We start from the raw sequence: 15,595 nt of genomic DNA on the forward strand, positions 1-15,595 counted from the left end.
GAGTAACACCAGTGTACAAATGGTCTCTTTGACAATTTTCGGCAGTGCTGTTCTGATGTTGACTTCTCATTGTCTGCATATGATCAGAGTTGCAAACTGGCCAAATGGTAGAGCTCAAATTGGTGTGAAGATGCCTTTTTACTGAGAATGGTTGTGCTTTGATCTTAAGCCCCACACTAGACTCAGCCTGTGATGAAGTGCTCAGTTCCCAGCACACTGGGAGTAAGAATCCATGGCCTTGTATTGCCAGGAGGATGAGCTTCTCGAAGCCTGGATAGCTCAGTCGGTAGAGCATCAGACTTTTAATCTGAGGGTCCAGGGTTCAAGTCCCTGTTCAGGCGCTGATGTTATCATTTGACCTCTTTGCAGTGCTCCTTCCTGCCCACCAGCTTCCACAAGTTTCCAGGGGCCCTGATTCCCGGGACTGGTGGCGCCCCAGATTTGGACCTGCATATCTATGTGGGAGTCCAACATTAGGTTGTCCCCGTAGGACTTGCTGCAGTGCCTTGCCAGTCACACCAGTGTACAAATGGTCTCTTTGACAATTTTCGGCAGTGCTGTTCTGATGTTGACTTCTCATTGTCTGCATATGATCAGAGTTGCAAACTGGCCAAATGGTAGAGCTCAAATTGGTGTGAAGATGCCTTTTTACTGAGAATGGTTGTGCTTTGATCTTAAGCCCCACACTAGACTCAGCCTGTGATGAAGTGCTCAGTTCCCAGCACACTGGGAGTAAGAATCCATGGCCTTGTATTGCCAGGAGGATGTGCTTCTCGAAGCCTGGATAGCTCAGTCGGTAGAGCATCAGACTTTTAATCTGAGGGTCCAGGGTTCAAGTCCCTGTTCAGGCACTGACGTTATCATTTGACCTCTCTGCAGTGCTCCTTCCTGCCCACCAGCTTCCACAAGTTTCCAGGGGCCCTGATTCCCAGGACTGGTGGCGCCCCAGATTTGGACCTGCATATCTATGTGGGAGTCCAACATTAGGTGGTCCCCGTAGGACTTGCTGCAGTGCCACGCGAGTAACACCAGTGTACAAATGGTCTCTTTGACAATTTTCGGCAGTGCTGTTCTGATGTTGACTTCTCATTGTCTGCATATGATCAGAGTTGCAAACTGGCCAAATGGTAGAGCTCAAATTGGTGTGAAGATGCCTTTTTACTGAGAATGGTTGTGCTTTGATCTTAAGCCCCACACTAGACTCAGCCTGTGATGAAGTGCTCAGTTCCCAGCACACTGGGAGTAAGAATCCATGGCCTTGTATTGCCAGGAGGATGAGCTTCTCGAAGCCTGGATAGCTCAGTCGGTAGAGCATCAGACTTTTAATCTGAGGGTCCAGGGTTCAAGTCCCTGTTCAGGCACTGACGTTATCATTTGACCTCTCTGCAGTGCTCCTTCCTGCCCACCAGCTTCCACAAGTTTCCAGGGGCCCTGATTCCCGGGACTGGTGGCGCCCCAGATTTGGACCTGCATATCTATGTGGGAGTCCAACATTAGGTTGTCCCCGTAGGACTTGCTGCAGTGCCTTGCCAGTCACACCAGTGTCCAAGTGGCCATTTGACAATTTTCAGCAGTGCTGTTCTGATGTTGACTTCTCATTGTCTGCATATGATCAGACTTGCAAACTGGTCAAATGGTAGAGCTCAAATTGGTGTGAAGATGCCTTTTTACTGAGAATGGTTGTGCTTGGATCTTAAGCCCCACACAAGACTCAGCCTGTGATGAAGTGCTCAGTTCCCAGCACACTGGGAGATAGAATCCATGGCCTTGCTTTGCCAGGAGGATGGGCTTCTCGAAGCCTGGATAGCTCAGTCGGTAGAGCATCAGACTTTTAATCTGAGGGTCCAGGGTTCAAGTCCCTGTTCAGGCGCTGATGTTATCATTTGACCTCTCGGCAGTGCTCCTTCCTGCCCACCAGCTTCCACAAGATTCCACAAGTTTCCAGGGGCCCTGATTCCCAGGACTGGTGGCGCCCCAGATTTGGACCTGCATATCTATGTGGGAGTCCAACATTAGGTGGTCCCCGTAGGACTTGCTGCAGTGCCACGCGAGTAACACCAGTGTACAAATGGTCTCTTTGACAATTTTCGGCAGTGCTGTTCTGATGTTGACTTCTCATTGTCTGCATATGATCAGAGTTGAAAACTGGCCAAATGGTAGAGCTCAAATTGGTGTGAAGATGCCTTTTTACTGAGAATGGTTGTGCTTGGATCTTAAGCCCCACACTAGACTCAGCCTGTGATGAAGTGCTCAGTTCCCAGCACACTGGGAGTAAGAATCCATGGCCTTGTATTGCCAGGAGGATGAGCTTCTCGAAGCCTGGATAGCTCAGTCGGTAGAGCATCAGACTTTTTTATCTGAGGGTCCAGGGTTCAAGTCCCTGTTCAGGCGCTGATGTTATCATTTGACCTCTTTGCAGTGCTCCTTCCTGCCCACCAGCTTCCACAAGTTTCCAGGGGCCCTGATTCCCGGGACTGGTGGCGCCCCAGATTTGGACCTGCATATCTATGTGGGAGTCCAACATTAGGTTGTCCCCTTAGGACTTGCTGCAGTGCCTTGCCAGTCACACCAGTGTCCAAGTGGCCATTTGACAATTTTCAGCAGTGCTGTTCTGATGTTGACTTCTCATTGTCTGCATATGATCAGACTTGCAAACTGGTCAAATGGTAGAGCTCAAATTGGTGTGAAGATGCCTTTTACTGAGAATGGTTGTGCTTGGATCTTAAGCCCCACACTAGACTCAGCCTGTGATGAAGTGCTCAGTTCCCAGCACACTGGGAGTTAGAATCCATGGCCTTGTTTTGCCACGAGGATGGGCTTCTCGAAGCCTGGATAGCTCAGTCGGTAGAGCATCAGACTTTTAATCTGAGGGTCCAGGGTTCAAGTCCCTGTTCAGGCGCTGATGTTATCATTTGACCTCCTGGCAGTGCTCCTTCCTGCCCACCAGCTTCCACAAGATTCCACAAGTTTCCAGGGGCCCTGATTCCCGGGACTGGTGGCGCCCCAGATTTGGACCTGCATATCTATGTGGGAGTCCAACATTAGGTGGTCCCCGTAGGACTTGCTGCAGTGCCACGCGAGTAACACCAGTGTACAAATGGTCTCTTTGACAATTTTCGGCAGTGCTGTTCTGATGTTGACTTCTCATTGTCTGCATATGATCAGAGTTGAAAACTGGCCAAATGGTAGAGCTCAAATTGGTGTGAAGATGCCTTTTTACTGAGAATGGTTGTGCTTGGATCTTAAGCCCCACACAAGACTCAGCCTGTGATGAAGTGCTCAGTTCCCAGCACACTGGGAGTAAGAATCCATGGCCTTGTATTGCCAGGAGGATGAGCTTCTCGAAGCCTGGATAGCTCAGTCGGTAGAGCATCAGACTTTTTTATCTGAGGGTCCAGGGTTCAAGTCCCTGTTCAGGCGCTGATGTTATCATTTGACCTCTCTGCAGTGCTCCTTCCTGCCCACCAGCTTCCACAAGTTTCCAGGGGCCCTGATTCCCGGGACTGGTGGCGCCCCAGATTTTGACCTGCATATCTATGTGGGAGTCCAACATTAGGTTGTCCCCGTAGGACTTGCTGCAGTGCCTTGCCAGTCACACCAGTGTCCAAGTGGCCATTTGACAATTTTCAGCAGTGCTGTTCTGATGTTGACTTCTCATTGTCTGCATATGATCAGACTTGCAAACTGGTCAAATGGAAGAGCTCAAATTGGTGTGAAGATGCCTTTTGACTGAGAATGGTTTTGCTTGGATCTTAAGCCCCACACAAGACTCAGCCTGTGATGAAGTGCTCAGTTCCAAGCACACTGGGAGTTAGAATCCACGGCCTTGTTTTACCAGGAGGATGGGCTTCTCGAAGCCTGGATAGCTCAGTCGGTAGAGCATCAGACTTTTAATCTGAGGGTCCAGGGTTCAAGTCCCTGTTCAGGCGCTGATGTTATCATTTGACCTATTTGCAGTGCTCCTTCCTGCCCACCAGCTTCCACAAGTTTCCAGGGGCCCTGATTCCCGGGACTGGTGGCGCCCCAGATTTGGACCTGCATATCTATGTGGGAGTCCAACATTAGGTTGTCCCCGTAGGACTTGCTGCAGTGCCTTGCCAGTCACACCAGTGTCCAAGTGGCCATTTGACAATTTTCAGCAGTGCTGTTCTGATGTTGACTTCTCATTGTCTGCATATGATCAGACTTGCAAACTGGTCAAATGGAAGAGCTCAAATTGGTGTGAAGATGCCTTTTGACTGAGAATGGTTTTGCTTGGATCTTAAGCCCCACACAAGACTCAGCCTGTGATGAAGTGCTCAGTTCCCAGCACACTGGGAGTTAGAATCCATGGCCTTGTTTTGCCAGGAGGATGGGCTTCTCGAAGCCTGGATAGCTCAGTCGGTAGAGCATCAGACTTTTACTCTGAGGGTCCAGGGTTCAAGTCCCTGTTCAAGCGCTGGCATTATCATTTGACCTCTCTGCAGTGCTCCTTCCTGCCCACCAGCTTCCACAAGTTTCCAGGGGCCCTGATTCCCAGGACTGGTGGCACCCCAGATTTGGACCTGCATATCTATGTGGGAGTCCAACATTAGGTTGTCCCCGCAGGACTTGCTGCAGTGCCTTGCCAGTCACACCAGTGTCCAAGTGGCCATTTGACAATTTTCAGCAGTGCTGTTCTGATGTTGACTTCTCATTGTCTGAATATGATCAGACTTGCAAACTGGTCTAATGGAAGAGCTCAAATTGGTGTGAAGATGCCTTTTTACTGAGAATGGTTGTGCTTGGATCTTAAGCCCCACACTAGACTCAGCCTGTGATGAAGTGCTCAGTTCCCAGCACACTGGGAGTTAGAATCCATGGCCTTGTTTTGCCAGGAGGATGGGCTTCTCGAAGCCTGGATAGCTCAGTCGGTAGAGCATCAGACTTTTAATCTGAGGGTCCAGGGTTCAAGTCCCTGTTCAGGCACTGACGTTATCATTTGACCACTCGGCAGTGCTCCTTCCTGCCCACCAGCTTCCACAAGTTTCCAGGGGCCCTGATTCCCAGGACTGGTGGCGCCCCAGATTTGGACCTGCATATCTATGTGGGAGTCCAACATTAGGTGGTCCCCGTAGGACTTGCTGCAGTGCCACGCGAGTAACACCAGTGTACAAATGGTCTCTTTGACAATTTTCGGCAGTGCTGTTCTGATGTTGACTTCTCATTGTCTGCATATGATCAGAGTTGCAAACTGGCCAAATGGTAGAGCTCAAATTGGTGTGAAGATGCCTTTTTACTGAGAATGGTTTTGCTTGGATCTTAAGCCCCACACTAGACTCAGCCTGTGATGAAGTGCTCAGTTCCCAGCACACTGGGAGTAAGAATCCATGGCCTTGTATTGCCAGGAGGATGAGCTTCTCGAAGCCTGGATAGCTCAGTCGGTAGAGCATCAGACTTTTAATCTGAGGGTCCAGGGTTCAAGTCCCTGTTCAGGCGCTGATGTTATCATTTGACCTCTTTGCAGTGCTCCTTCCTGCCCACCAGCTTCCACAAGTTTCCAGGGGCCCTGATTCCCGGGACTGGTGGCGCCCCAGATTTGGACCTGCATATCTATGTGGGAGTCCAACATTAGGTTGTCCCCGTAGGACTTGCTGCAGTGCCTTGCCAGTCACACCAGTGTCCAAGTGGCCATTTGACAATTTTCAGCAGTGCTGTTCTGATGTTGACTTCTCATTGTCTGCATATGATCAGACTTGCAAACTGGTCAAATGGAAGAGCTCAAATTGGTGTGAAGATGCCTTTTGACTGAGAATGGTTTTGCTTGGATCTTAAGCCCCACACTTGACTCAGCCTGTGATGAAGTGCTCAGTTCCCAGCACACTGGGAGTTAGAATCCATGGCCTTGTTTTGCCAGGAGGATGGGCTTCTCGAAGCCTGGATAGCTCAGTCGGTAGAGCATCAGACTTTTAATCTGAGGGTCCAGGGTTCAAGTCCCTGTTCAGGCGCTGATGTTATCATTTGACCTCTCTGCAGTGCTCCTTCCTGCCCACCAGCTTCCACAAGATTCCACAAGTTTCCAGGGGCCCTGATTCCCGGGACTGGTGGCGCCCCAGATTTGGACCTGCATATCTATGTGGGAGTCCAACATTAGGTTGTCCCCGTAGGACTTGCTGCAGTCCCACGCGAGTAACACCAGTGTACAAATGGTCTCTTTGACAATTTTCGGCAGTGCTGTTCTGATGTTGACTTCTCATTGTCTGCATATGATCAGAGTTGAAAACTGGCCAAATGGTAGAGCTCAAATTGGTGTGAAGATGCCTTTTTACTGAGAATGGTTGTGCTTGGATCTTAAGCCCCACACTTGACTCAGCCTGTGATGAAGTGCTCAGTTCCCAGCACACTGGGAGTTAGAATCCATGGCCTTGTTTTGCCAGGAGGATGGGCCTGAAGCCTGGATAGCTCAGTCGGTAGAGCATCAGACTTTTAATCTGAGGGTCCAGGGTTCAAGTCCCTGTTCAGGCGCTGACGTTATCATTTGACCTCTCGGCAGTGCTCCTTCCTGCCCACCAGCTTCCACAAGTTTCCAGGGGCCCTGATTCCCAGGACTGGTGGCGCCCTAGATTTGGACCTGCATATCTATGTGGGAGTCCAACATTAGGTGGTACCCGTATGACTTGCTGCAGTGCCACGCGAGTAACACCAGTGTACAAATGGCCTCTTTGACAATTTTCGGCAGTGCTGTTCTGATGTTGACTTCTCATTGTCTGCATATGATCAGAGTTGCAAACTGGCCAAATGGTAGAGCTCAAATTGGTGTGAAGATGCCTTTTTACTGAGAATGGTTGTGCTTGGATCTTAAGCCCCACACTTGACTCAGCCTGTGATGAAGTGCTCAGTTCCCAGCACACTGGGAGTTAGAATCCATGGCCTTGTTTTGCCAGGAGGATGGGCTTCTCGAAGCCTGGATAGCTCAGTCGGTAGAGCATCAGACTTTTAATCTGAGGGTCCAGGGTTCAAGTCCCTGTTCAGGCGCTGACGTTATCATTTGACCTCTCGGCAGTGCTCCTTCCTGCCCACCAGCTTCTACAAGTTTCCAGGGGCCCTGATTCCCAGGACTGGTGGCGCCCCAGATTTGGACCTGCATATCTATGTGGGAGTCCAACATTAGGTGGTCCCCGTAGGACTTGCTGCAGTGCCACGCGAGTAACACCAGTGTACAAATGGTCTCTTTGACAATTTTCGGCAGTGCTGTTCTGATGTTGACTTCTCATTGTCTGCATATGATCAGAGTTGCAAACTGGCCAAATGGTAGAGCTCAAATAGGTGTGAAGATGCCTTTTTACTGAGAATGGTTGTGCTTGGATCTTAAGCCCCACACTAGACTCAGCCTGTGAAGAAGTGCTCAGTTCCCAGCACACTGGGAGTTAGAATCCATGGCCTTGTTTTGCCAGGAGGATGGGCTTCTCGAAGCCTGTATAGCTCAGTCGGTAGAGCATCAGACTTTTAATCTGAGGGTCCAGGGTTCAAGTCCCTGTTCAGGCGCTGACGTTATCATTTGACCTCTCGGCAGTGCTCCTTCCTGCCCACCAGCTTCCACAAGTTTCCAGGGGCCCTGATTCCCAGGACTGGTGGCGCCCCAGATTTGGACCTGCATATCTATGTGGGAGTCCAACATTAGGTGGTCCCCGTAGGACTTGCTGCAGTGCCTTGCCAGTCACACCAGTGTCCAAGTGGCCATTTGACAATTTTCAGCAGTGCTGTTCTGATGTTGACTTCTCATTGTCTGCATATGATTAGACTTGCAAACTGGTCAAATGGAAGAGCTCAAATTGGTGTGAAGATGCCTTTTGACTGAGAATGGTTTTGCTTGGATCTTAAGCCCCACACAAGACTCAGCCTGTGATGAAGTGCTCAGTTCCAAGCACACTGGGAGTTAGAGTCCATGGCCTTGTTTTGCCAGGAGGATGGGCTTCTCGAAGCCTGGATAGCTCAGTCGGTAGAGCATCAGACTTTTAATCTGAGGGTCCAGGGTTCAAGTCCCTGTTCAGGCGCTGATGTTATCATTTGACCTCTCTGCAGTGCTCCTTCCTGCCCACCAGCTTCCACAAGTTTCCAGGGGCCCTGATTCCCAGGACTGGTGGCGCCCCAGATTTCGACCTGCATATCTATGTGGGAGTCCAACGTTAGGTTGTCCCCATAGGACTTGCTGCAGTGCCTTGCCAGTCACACCAGTGTCCAAGTGGCCATTTGACAATTTTCAGCAGTGCTGTTCTGATGTTGACTTCTCATTGTCTGCATATGATCAGACTTGCAAACTGGTCAAATGGAAGAGCTCAAATAGGTGTGAAGATGCCTTTTTACTGAGAATGGTTTTGCTTGGATCTTAAGCCCCACACAAGACTCAGCCTGTGATGAAGTGCTCAGTTCCCAGCACACTGGGAGTTAGAATCCATGGCCTTGTTTTGCCAGGAGGATCGGCTTCTCGAAGCCTGGATAGCTCAGTCGGTAGAGCATCAGACTTTTAATCTGAGGGTCCAGGGTTCAAGTCCCTGTTCAGGCGCTGATGTTATCATTTGACCTCTCTGCAGTGCTCCTTCCTGCCCACCAGCTTCCACAAGTTTCCAGGGGCCCTGATTCCCAGGACTGGTGGCGCCCCAGATTTGGACCTGCATATCTATGTGGGAGTCCAACATTAGGTTGTCCCCGTAGGACTTGCTGCAGTGCCTTGCCAGTCACACCAGGGTCCAAGTGGCCATTGGACAATTTTCAGCAGTGCTGTTCTGATGTTGACTTCTCATTGTCTGCATATGATCAGACTTGCAAACTGGTCAAATGGAAGAGCTCAAATTGGTGTGAAGATGCCTTTTTACTGAGAATGGTTGTGCTTGGATCTTAAGCCCCACACTTGACTCAGCCTGTGATGAAGTGCTCAGTTCCCAGCACACTGGGAGTTAGAATCCATGGCCTTGTTTTGCCAGGAGGATGGGCTTCTCGAAGCCTGGATAGCTCAGTCGGTAGAGCATCAGACTTTTAATCTGAGGGTCCAGGGTTCAAGTCCCTGTTCAGGCGCTGACGTTATCATTTGACCTCTCGGCAGTGCCTCTTCCTGCCCACCAGCTTCCACAAGTTTCCAGGGGCCCTGATTCCCAGGACTGGTGGCGCCCCAGATTTGGACCTGCATATCTATGTGGGAGTCCAACATTAGGTGGTCCCCGTAGGACTTGCTGCAGTGCCTTGCCAGTCACACCAGTGTCCAAGTGGCCATTTGACAATTTTCAGCAGTGCTGTTCTGATGTTGACTTCTCATTGTCTGCATATGATCAGACTTGCAAACTGGTCAAATGGAAGAGCTCAAATTGGTGTGAAGATGCCTTTTGACTGAGAATGGTTGTGCTTGGATCTTAAGCCCCACACAAGACTCAGCCTGTGATGAAGTGCTCAGTTCCAAGCACACTGGGAGTTAGAATCCATGGCCTTGTTTTGCCAGGAGGATGGGCTTCTCGAAGCCTGGATAGCTCAGTCGGTAGAGCATCAGACTTTTAATCTGAGGGTCCAGGGTTCAAGTCCCTGTTCAGGCGCTGATGTTATCATTTGACCTCTCTGCAGTGCTCCTTCCTGCCCACCAGCTTCCACAAGTTTCCAGGGGCCCTGATTCCCAGGACTGGTGGCGCCCCAGATTTGGACCTGCATATCTATGTGGGAGTCCAACATTAGGTTGTCCCCGTAGGACTTGCTGCAGTGCCTTGCCAGTCACACCAGGGTCCAAGTGGCCATTTGACAATTTTCAGCAGTGCTGTTCTGATGTTGACTTCTCATTGTCTGCATATGATCAGACTTGCAAACTGGTCAAATGGAAGAGCTCAAATTGGTGTGAAGATGCCTTTTTACTGAGAATGGTTGTGCTTGGATCTTAAGCCCCACACTTGACTCAGCCTGTGATGAAGTGCTCAGTTCCCAGCACACTGGGAGTTAGAATCCATGGCCTTGTTTTGCCAGGAGGATGGGCTTCTCGAAGCCTGGATAGCTCAGTCGGTAGAGCATCAGACTTTTAATCTGAGGGTCCAGGGTTCAAGTCCCTGTTCAGGCGCTGATGTTATCATTTGACCTCTCGGCAGTGCTCCTTCCTGCCCACCAGCTTCCACAAGTTTCCAGGGGCCCTGATTCCCAGGACTGGTGGCGCCCCAGATTTGGACCTGCATATCTATGTGGGAGTCCAACATTAGGTGGTCCCCGTAGGACTTGCTGCAGTGCCTTGCCAGTCACACCAGTGTCCAAGTGGCCATTTGACAATTTTCAGCAGTGCTGTTCTGATGTTGACTTCTCATTGTCTGCATATGATCAGACTTGCAAACTGGTCAAATGGAAGAGCTCAAATTGGTGTGAAGATGCCTTTTGACTGAGAATGGTTTTGCTTGGATCTTAAGCCCCACACTTGACTCAGCCTGTGATGAAGTGCTCAGTTCCCAGCACACTGGGAGTTAGAATCCATGGCCTTGTTTTGCCAGGAGGATGGGCTTCTCGAAGCCTGGATAGCTCAGTCGGTAGAGCATCAGACTTTTAATCTGAGGGTCCAGGGTTCAAGTCCCTGTTCAGGCGCTGGCATTATCATTTGACCTCTCTGCAGTGCTCCTTCCTGCCCACCAGCTTCCACAAGTTTCCAGGGGCCCTGATTCCCAGGACTGGTGGCACCCCAGATTTGGACCTGCATATCTATGTGGGAGTCCAACATTAGGTTGTCCCCGTAGGACTTGCTGCAGTGCCTTGCCAGTCACACCAGTGTCCAAGTGGCCATTTGACAATTTTCAGCAGTGCTGTTCTGATGTTGACTTCTCATTGTCTGCATATGATCAGACTTGCAAACTGGTCAAATGGAAGAGCTCAAATTGGTGTGAAGATGCCTTTTTACTGAGAATGGTTGTGCTTGGATCTTAAGCCCCACACTAGACTCAGCCTGTAATGAAGTGCTCAGTTCCCAGCACACTGGGAGTTAGAATCCATGGCCTTGTTTTGCCAGGAGGATGGGCTTCTCGAAGCCTGGATAGCTCAGTCGGTAGAGCATCAGACTTTTAATCTGAGGGTCCAGGGTTCAAGTCCCTGTTCAGGCGCTGATGTTATCATTTGACCTCTCGGCAGTGCATCTTCCTGCCCACCAGCTTCCACAAGTTTCCAGGGGCCCTGATTCCCAGGACTGGTGGCGCCCCAGATTTGGACCTGCATATCTATGTGGGAGTCCAACATTAGGTTGTCCCCGTAGGACTTGCTGCAGTGCCTTGCCAGTCACACCAGTGTCCAAGTGGCCATTTGACAATTTTCAGCAGTGCTGTTCTGATGTGGACTTCTCATTGTCTGCATATGATCAGACTTGCAAACTGGTCTAATGGAAGAGCTCAAATTGGTGTGAAGATGCCTTTTTACTGAGAATGGTTGTGCTTGGATCTTAAGCCCCACACTAGACTCAGCCTGTGATGAAGTGCTCAGTTCCCAGCACACTGGGAGTTAGAATCCATGGCCTTGTTTTGCCAGGAGGATGGGCTTTTCGAAGCCTGGATAGCTCAGTCGGTAGAGCATCAGACTTTTAATCTGAGGGTCCAGGGTTCAAGTCCCTGTTCAGGCACTGACGTTATCATTTGACCTCTCTGCAGTGCTCCTTCCTGCCCACCAGCTTCCACAAGTTTCCAGGGGCCCTGATTCCCAGGACTGGTGGCGCCCCAGATTTGGACCTGCATATCTATGTGGGAGTCCAACATTAGGTGGTCCCCGTAGGACTTGCTGCAGTGCCACGCGAGTAACACCAGTGTACAAATGGTCTCTTTGACAATTTTCGGCAGTGCTGTTCTGATGTTGACTTCTCATTGTCTGCATATGATCAGAGTTGCAAACTGGCCAAATGGTAGAGCTCAAATTGGTGTGAAGATGCCTTTTTACTGAGAATGGTTGTGCTTTGATCTTAAGCCCCACACTAGACTCAGCCTGTGATGAAGTGCTCAGTTCCCAGCACACTGGGAGTAAGAATCCATGGCCTTGTATTGCCAGGAGGATGAGCTTCTCGAAGCCTGGATAGCTCAGTCGGTAGAGCATCAGACTTTTAATCTGAGGGTCCAGGGTTCAAGTCCCTGTTCAGGCGCTGATGTTATCATTTGACCTCTTTGCAGTGCTCCTTCCTGCCCACCAGCTTCCACAAGTTTCCAGGGGCCCTGATTCCCGGGACTGGTGGCGCCCCAGATTTGGACCTGCATATCTATGTGGGAGTCCAACATTAGGTGGTCCCCGTAGGACTTGCTGCAGTGCCTTGCCAGTCACACCAGTGTACAAATGGTCTCTTTGACAATTTTCGGCAGTGCTGTTCTGATGTTGACTTCTCATTGTCTGCATATGATCAGAGTTGCAAACTGGCCAAATGGTAGAGCTCAAATTGGTGTGAAGATGCCTTTTTACTGAGAATGGTTGTGCTTTGATCTTAAGCCCCACACTAGACTCAGCCTGTGATGAAGTGCTCAGTTCCCAGCACACTGGGAGTAAGAATCCATGGCCTTGTATTGCCAGGAGGATGAGCTTCTCGAAGCCTGGATAGCTCAGTCGGTAGAGCATCAGACTTTTAATCTGAGGGTCCAGGGTTCAAGTCCCTGTTCAGGCACTGACGTTATCATTTGACCTCTCTGCAGTGCTCCTTCCTGCCCACCAGCTTCCACAAGTTTCCAGGGGCCCTGATTCCCAGGACTGGTGGCGCCCCAGATTTGGACCTGCATATCTATGTGGGAGTCCAACATTAGGTGGTCCCCGTAGGACTTGCTGCAGTGCCACGCGAGTAACACCAGTGTACAAATGGTCTCTTTGACAATTTTCGGCAGTGCTGTTCTGATGTTGACTTCTCATTGTCTGCATATGATCAGAGTTGCAAACTGGCCAAATGGTAGAGCTCAAATTGGTGTGAAGATGCCTTTTTACTGAGAATGGTTGTGCTTTGATCTTAAGCCCCACACTAGACTCAGCCTGTGATGAAGTGCTCAGTTCCCAGCACACTGGGAGTAAGAATCCATGGCCTTGTATTGCCAGGAGGATGAGCTTCTCGAAGCCTGGATAGCTCAGTCGGTAGAGCATCAGACTTTTAATCTGAGGGTCCAGGGTTCAAGTCCCTGTTCAGGCACTGACGTTATCATTTGACCTCTCTGCAGTGCTCCTTCCTGCCCACCAGCTTCCACAAGTTTCCAGGGGCCCTGATTCCCGGGACTGGTGGCGCCCCAGATTTGGACCTGCATATCTATGTGGGAGTCCAACATTAGGTTGTCCCCGTAGGACTTGCTGCAGTGCCTTGCCAGTCACACCAGTGTCCAAGTGGCCATTTGACAATTTTCAGCAGTGCTGTTCTGATGTTGACTTCTCATTGTCTGCATATGATCAGACTTGCAAACTGGTCAAATGGTAGAGCTCAAATTGGTGTGAAGATGCCTTTTTACTGAGAATGGTTGTGCTTGGATCTTAAGCCCCACACAAGACTCAGCCTGTGATGAAGTGCTCAGTTCCCAGCACACTGGGAGATAGAATCCATGGCCTTGCTTTGCCAGGAGGATGGGCTTCTCGAAGCCTGGATAGCTCAGTCGGTAGAGCATCAGACTTTTAATCTGAGGGTCCAGGGTTCAAGTCCCTGTTCAGGCGCTGATGTTATCATTTGACCTCTCGGCAGTGCTCCTTCCTGCCCACCAGCTTCCACAAGATTCCACAAGTTTCCAGGGGCCCTGATTCCCAGGACTGGTGGCGCCCCAGATTTGGACCTGCATATCTATGTGGGAGTCCAACATTAGGTGGTCCCCGTAGGACTTGCTGCAGTGCCACGCATGTAACACCAGTGTACAAATGGTCTCTTTGACAATTTTCGGCAGTGCTGTTCTGATGTTGACTTCTCATTGTCTGCATATGATCAGAGTTGAAAACTGGCCAAATGGTAGAGCTCAAATTGGTGTGAAGATGCCTTTTTACTGAGAATGGTTGTGCTTGGATCTTAAGCCCCACACTAGACTCAGCCTGTGATGAAGTGCTCAGTTCCCAGCACACTGGGAGTAAGAATCCATGGCCTTGTATTGCCAGGAGGATGAGCTTCTCGAAGCCTGGATAGCTCAGTCGGTAGAGCATCAGACTTTTTTATCTGAGGGTCCAGGGTTCAAGTCCCTGTTCAGGCGCTGATGTTATCATTTGACCTCTTTGCAGTGCTCCTTCCTGCCCACCAGCTTCCACAAGTTTCCAGGGGCCCTGATTCCCGGGACTGGTGGCGCCCCAGATTTGGACCTGCATATCTATGTGGGAGTCCAACATTAGGTTGTCCCCGTAGGACTTGCTGCAGTGCCTTGCCAGTCACACCAGTGTCCAAGTGGCCATTTGACAATTTTCAGCAGTGCTGTTCTGATGTTGACTTCTCATTGTCTGCATATGATCAGACTTGCAAACTGGTCAAATGGTAGAGCTCAAATTGGTGTGAAGATGCCTTTTACTGAGAATGGTTGTGCTTGGATCTTAAGCCCCACACTAGACTCAGCCTGTGATGAAGTGCTCAGTTCCCAGCACACTGGGAGTTAGAATCCATGGCCTTGTTTTGCCACGAGGATGGGCTTCTCGAAGCCTGGATAGCTCAGTCGGTAGAGCATCAGACTTTAAATCTGAGGGTCCAGGGTTCAAGTCCCTGTTCAGGCGCTGATGTTATCATTTGACCTCTCTGCAGTGCTCCTTCCTGCCCACCAGCTTCCACAAGATTCCACAAGTTTCCAGGGGCCCTGATTCCCGGGACTGGTGGCGCCCCAGATTTGGACCTGCATATCTATGTGGGAGTCCAACATTAGGTTGTCCCCGTAGGACTTGCTGCAGTCCCACGCGAGTAACACCAGTGTACAAATGGTCTCTTTGACAATTTTCGGCAGTGCTGTTCTGATGTTGACTTCTCATTGTCTGCATATGATCAGAGTTGAAAACTGGCCAAATGGTAGAGCTCAAATTGGTGTGAAAATGCCTTTTTACTGAGAATGGTTGTGCTTGGATCTTAAGCCCCACACTTGACTCAGCCTGTGATGAAGTGCTCAGTTCCCAGCACACTGGGAGTTAGAATCCATGGCCTTGTTTTGCCAGGAGGATGGGCCTGAAGCCTGGATAGCACAGTCGGTAGAGCATCAGACTTTTAATCTGAGGGTCCAGGGTTCAAGTCCCTGTTCAGGCGCTGACGTTATCATTTGACCTCTCGGCAGTGCTCCTTCCTGCCCACCAGCTTCTACAAGTTTCCAGGGGCCCTGATTCCCAGGACTGGTGGCGCCCCAGATTTGGACCTGCATATCTATGTGGGAGTCCAACATTAGGTGGTCCCCGTAGGACTTGCTGCAGTGCCACGCGAGTAACACCAGTGTACAAATGGTCTCTTTGACAATTTTCGGCAGTGCTGTTCTGATGTTGACTTCTCATTGTCTGCATATGATCAGAGTTGCAAACTGGCCAAATGGTAGAGCTCAAATAGGTGTGAAGATGCCTTTTTACTGAGAATGGTTGTGCTTGGATCTTAAGCCCCACACTAGACTCAGCCTGTGAAGAAGTGCTCAGTTCCCAGCACACTGGGAGTTAGAATCCATGGCCTTGTTTTGCCAGGAGGATGGGCTTCTCG

At 50.2% G+C, this 15,595-nt stretch overlaps 29 non-coding genes across 29 annotated transcripts; all 29 read left to right on the plus strand.

Moving 5' to 3' along the window:
- The first annotated feature begins 268 nt into the window (after positions 1-268).
- On the plus strand, positions 269-341 carry trnak-uuu (transfer RNA lysine (anticodon UUU)). The gene has a single exon. It is a non-coding gene; the product is annotated as a tRNA-Lys (tRNA).
- A 437-nt stretch (positions 342-778) lies between these two features.
- trnak-uuu (transfer RNA lysine (anticodon UUU)) lies at positions 779-851 on the plus strand. Its single transcript has one exon. It is a non-coding gene; the product is annotated as a tRNA-Lys (tRNA).
- Positions 852-1,288: 437 nt separating this feature from the next.
- trnak-uuu (transfer RNA lysine (anticodon UUU)) lies at positions 1,289-1,361 on the plus strand. The gene has a single exon. It is a non-coding gene; the product is annotated as a tRNA-Lys (tRNA).
- Positions 1,362-1,797: 436 nt separating this feature from the next.
- Positions 1,798-1,870, plus strand: trnak-uuu (transfer RNA lysine (anticodon UUU)). The gene has a single exon. It is a non-coding gene; the product is annotated as a tRNA-Lys (tRNA).
- A 447-nt stretch (positions 1,871-2,317) lies between these two features.
- Positions 2,318-2,391, plus strand: trnak-uuu (transfer RNA lysine (anticodon UUU)). The gene has a single exon. It is a non-coding gene; the product is annotated as a tRNA-Lys (tRNA).
- A 435-nt stretch (positions 2,392-2,826) lies between these two features.
- Positions 2,827-2,899, plus strand: trnak-uuu (transfer RNA lysine (anticodon UUU)). The gene has a single exon. It is a non-coding gene; the product is annotated as a tRNA-Lys (tRNA).
- Positions 2,900-3,346: 447 nt separating this feature from the next.
- Positions 3,347-3,420, plus strand: trnak-uuu (transfer RNA lysine (anticodon UUU)). Its single transcript has one exon. It is a non-coding gene; the product is annotated as a tRNA-Lys (tRNA).
- Positions 3,421-3,856: 436 nt separating this feature from the next.
- trnak-uuu (transfer RNA lysine (anticodon UUU)) lies at positions 3,857-3,929 on the plus strand. Its single transcript has one exon. It is a non-coding gene; the product is annotated as a tRNA-Lys (tRNA).
- Positions 3,930-4,365: 436 nt separating this feature from the next.
- On the plus strand, positions 4,366-4,438 carry trnak-uuu (transfer RNA lysine (anticodon UUU)). Its single transcript has one exon. It is a non-coding gene; the product is annotated as a tRNA-Lys (tRNA).
- A 436-nt stretch (positions 4,439-4,874) lies between these two features.
- On the plus strand, positions 4,875-4,947 carry trnak-uuu (transfer RNA lysine (anticodon UUU)). The gene has a single exon. It is a non-coding gene; the product is annotated as a tRNA-Lys (tRNA).
- A 437-nt stretch (positions 4,948-5,384) lies between these two features.
- On the plus strand, positions 5,385-5,457 carry trnak-uuu (transfer RNA lysine (anticodon UUU)). Its single transcript has one exon. It is a non-coding gene; the product is annotated as a tRNA-Lys (tRNA).
- Positions 5,458-5,893: 436 nt separating this feature from the next.
- Positions 5,894-5,966, plus strand: trnak-uuu (transfer RNA lysine (anticodon UUU)). Its single transcript has one exon. It is a non-coding gene; the product is annotated as a tRNA-Lys (tRNA).
- Positions 5,967-6,410: 444 nt separating this feature from the next.
- On the plus strand, positions 6,411-6,483 carry trnak-uuu (transfer RNA lysine (anticodon UUU)). Its single transcript has one exon. It is a non-coding gene; the product is annotated as a tRNA-Lys (tRNA).
- Positions 6,484-6,920: 437 nt separating this feature from the next.
- trnak-uuu (transfer RNA lysine (anticodon UUU)) lies at positions 6,921-6,993 on the plus strand. Its single transcript has one exon. It is a non-coding gene; the product is annotated as a tRNA-Lys (tRNA).
- A 437-nt stretch (positions 6,994-7,430) lies between these two features.
- On the plus strand, positions 7,431-7,503 carry trnak-uuu (transfer RNA lysine (anticodon UUU)). Its single transcript has one exon. It is a non-coding gene; the product is annotated as a tRNA-Lys (tRNA).
- A 436-nt stretch (positions 7,504-7,939) lies between these two features.
- Positions 7,940-8,012, plus strand: trnak-uuu (transfer RNA lysine (anticodon UUU)). The gene has a single exon. It is a non-coding gene; the product is annotated as a tRNA-Lys (tRNA).
- Positions 8,013-8,448: 436 nt separating this feature from the next.
- Positions 8,449-8,521, plus strand: trnak-uuu (transfer RNA lysine (anticodon UUU)). The gene has a single exon. It is a non-coding gene; the product is annotated as a tRNA-Lys (tRNA).
- Positions 8,522-8,957: 436 nt separating this feature from the next.
- Positions 8,958-9,030, plus strand: trnak-uuu (transfer RNA lysine (anticodon UUU)). Its single transcript has one exon. It is a non-coding gene; the product is annotated as a tRNA-Lys (tRNA).
- A 436-nt stretch (positions 9,031-9,466) lies between these two features.
- Positions 9,467-9,539, plus strand: trnak-uuu (transfer RNA lysine (anticodon UUU)). Its single transcript has one exon. It is a non-coding gene; the product is annotated as a tRNA-Lys (tRNA).
- Positions 9,540-9,975: 436 nt separating this feature from the next.
- Positions 9,976-10,048, plus strand: trnak-uuu (transfer RNA lysine (anticodon UUU)). Its single transcript has one exon. It is a non-coding gene; the product is annotated as a tRNA-Lys (tRNA).
- Positions 10,049-10,484: 436 nt separating this feature from the next.
- trnak-uuu (transfer RNA lysine (anticodon UUU)) lies at positions 10,485-10,557 on the plus strand. Its single transcript has one exon. It is a non-coding gene; the product is annotated as a tRNA-Lys (tRNA).
- Positions 10,558-10,993: 436 nt separating this feature from the next.
- On the plus strand, positions 10,994-11,066 carry trnak-uuu (transfer RNA lysine (anticodon UUU)). Its single transcript has one exon. It is a non-coding gene; the product is annotated as a tRNA-Lys (tRNA).
- Positions 11,067-11,502: 436 nt separating this feature from the next.
- trnak-uuu (transfer RNA lysine (anticodon UUU)) lies at positions 11,503-11,575 on the plus strand. The gene has a single exon. It is a non-coding gene; the product is annotated as a tRNA-Lys (tRNA).
- Positions 11,576-12,012: 437 nt separating this feature from the next.
- trnak-uuu (transfer RNA lysine (anticodon UUU)) lies at positions 12,013-12,085 on the plus strand. The gene has a single exon. It is a non-coding gene; the product is annotated as a tRNA-Lys (tRNA).
- Positions 12,086-12,522: 437 nt separating this feature from the next.
- trnak-uuu (transfer RNA lysine (anticodon UUU)) lies at positions 12,523-12,595 on the plus strand. Its single transcript has one exon. It is a non-coding gene; the product is annotated as a tRNA-Lys (tRNA).
- Positions 12,596-13,032: 437 nt separating this feature from the next.
- On the plus strand, positions 13,033-13,105 carry trnak-uuu (transfer RNA lysine (anticodon UUU)). The gene has a single exon. It is a non-coding gene; the product is annotated as a tRNA-Lys (tRNA).
- A 436-nt stretch (positions 13,106-13,541) lies between these two features.
- trnak-uuu (transfer RNA lysine (anticodon UUU)) lies at positions 13,542-13,614 on the plus strand. Its single transcript has one exon. It is a non-coding gene; the product is annotated as a tRNA-Lys (tRNA).
- Positions 13,615-14,061: 447 nt separating this feature from the next.
- trnak-uuu (transfer RNA lysine (anticodon UUU)) lies at positions 14,062-14,135 on the plus strand. Its single transcript has one exon. It is a non-coding gene; the product is annotated as a tRNA-Lys (tRNA).
- A 952-nt stretch (positions 14,136-15,087) lies between these two features.
- On the plus strand, positions 15,088-15,160 carry trnak-uuu (transfer RNA lysine (anticodon UUU)). The gene has a single exon. It is a non-coding gene; the product is annotated as a tRNA-Lys (tRNA).
- The last annotated feature ends 435 nt before the right edge of the window (positions 15,161-15,595 follow it).

Source organism: Halichoeres trimaculatus, unplaced genomic scaffold (assembly GCF_033239565.1).
Source record: "Halichoeres trimaculatus isolate MK-OKI-2021-1 unplaced genomic scaffold, fHalTri1.1 fHalTri1_scaffold_7, whole genome shotgun sequence".
Lineage (NCBI taxonomy): Eukaryota > Metazoa > Chordata > Actinopteri > Labriformes > Labridae > Halichoeres > Halichoeres trimaculatus.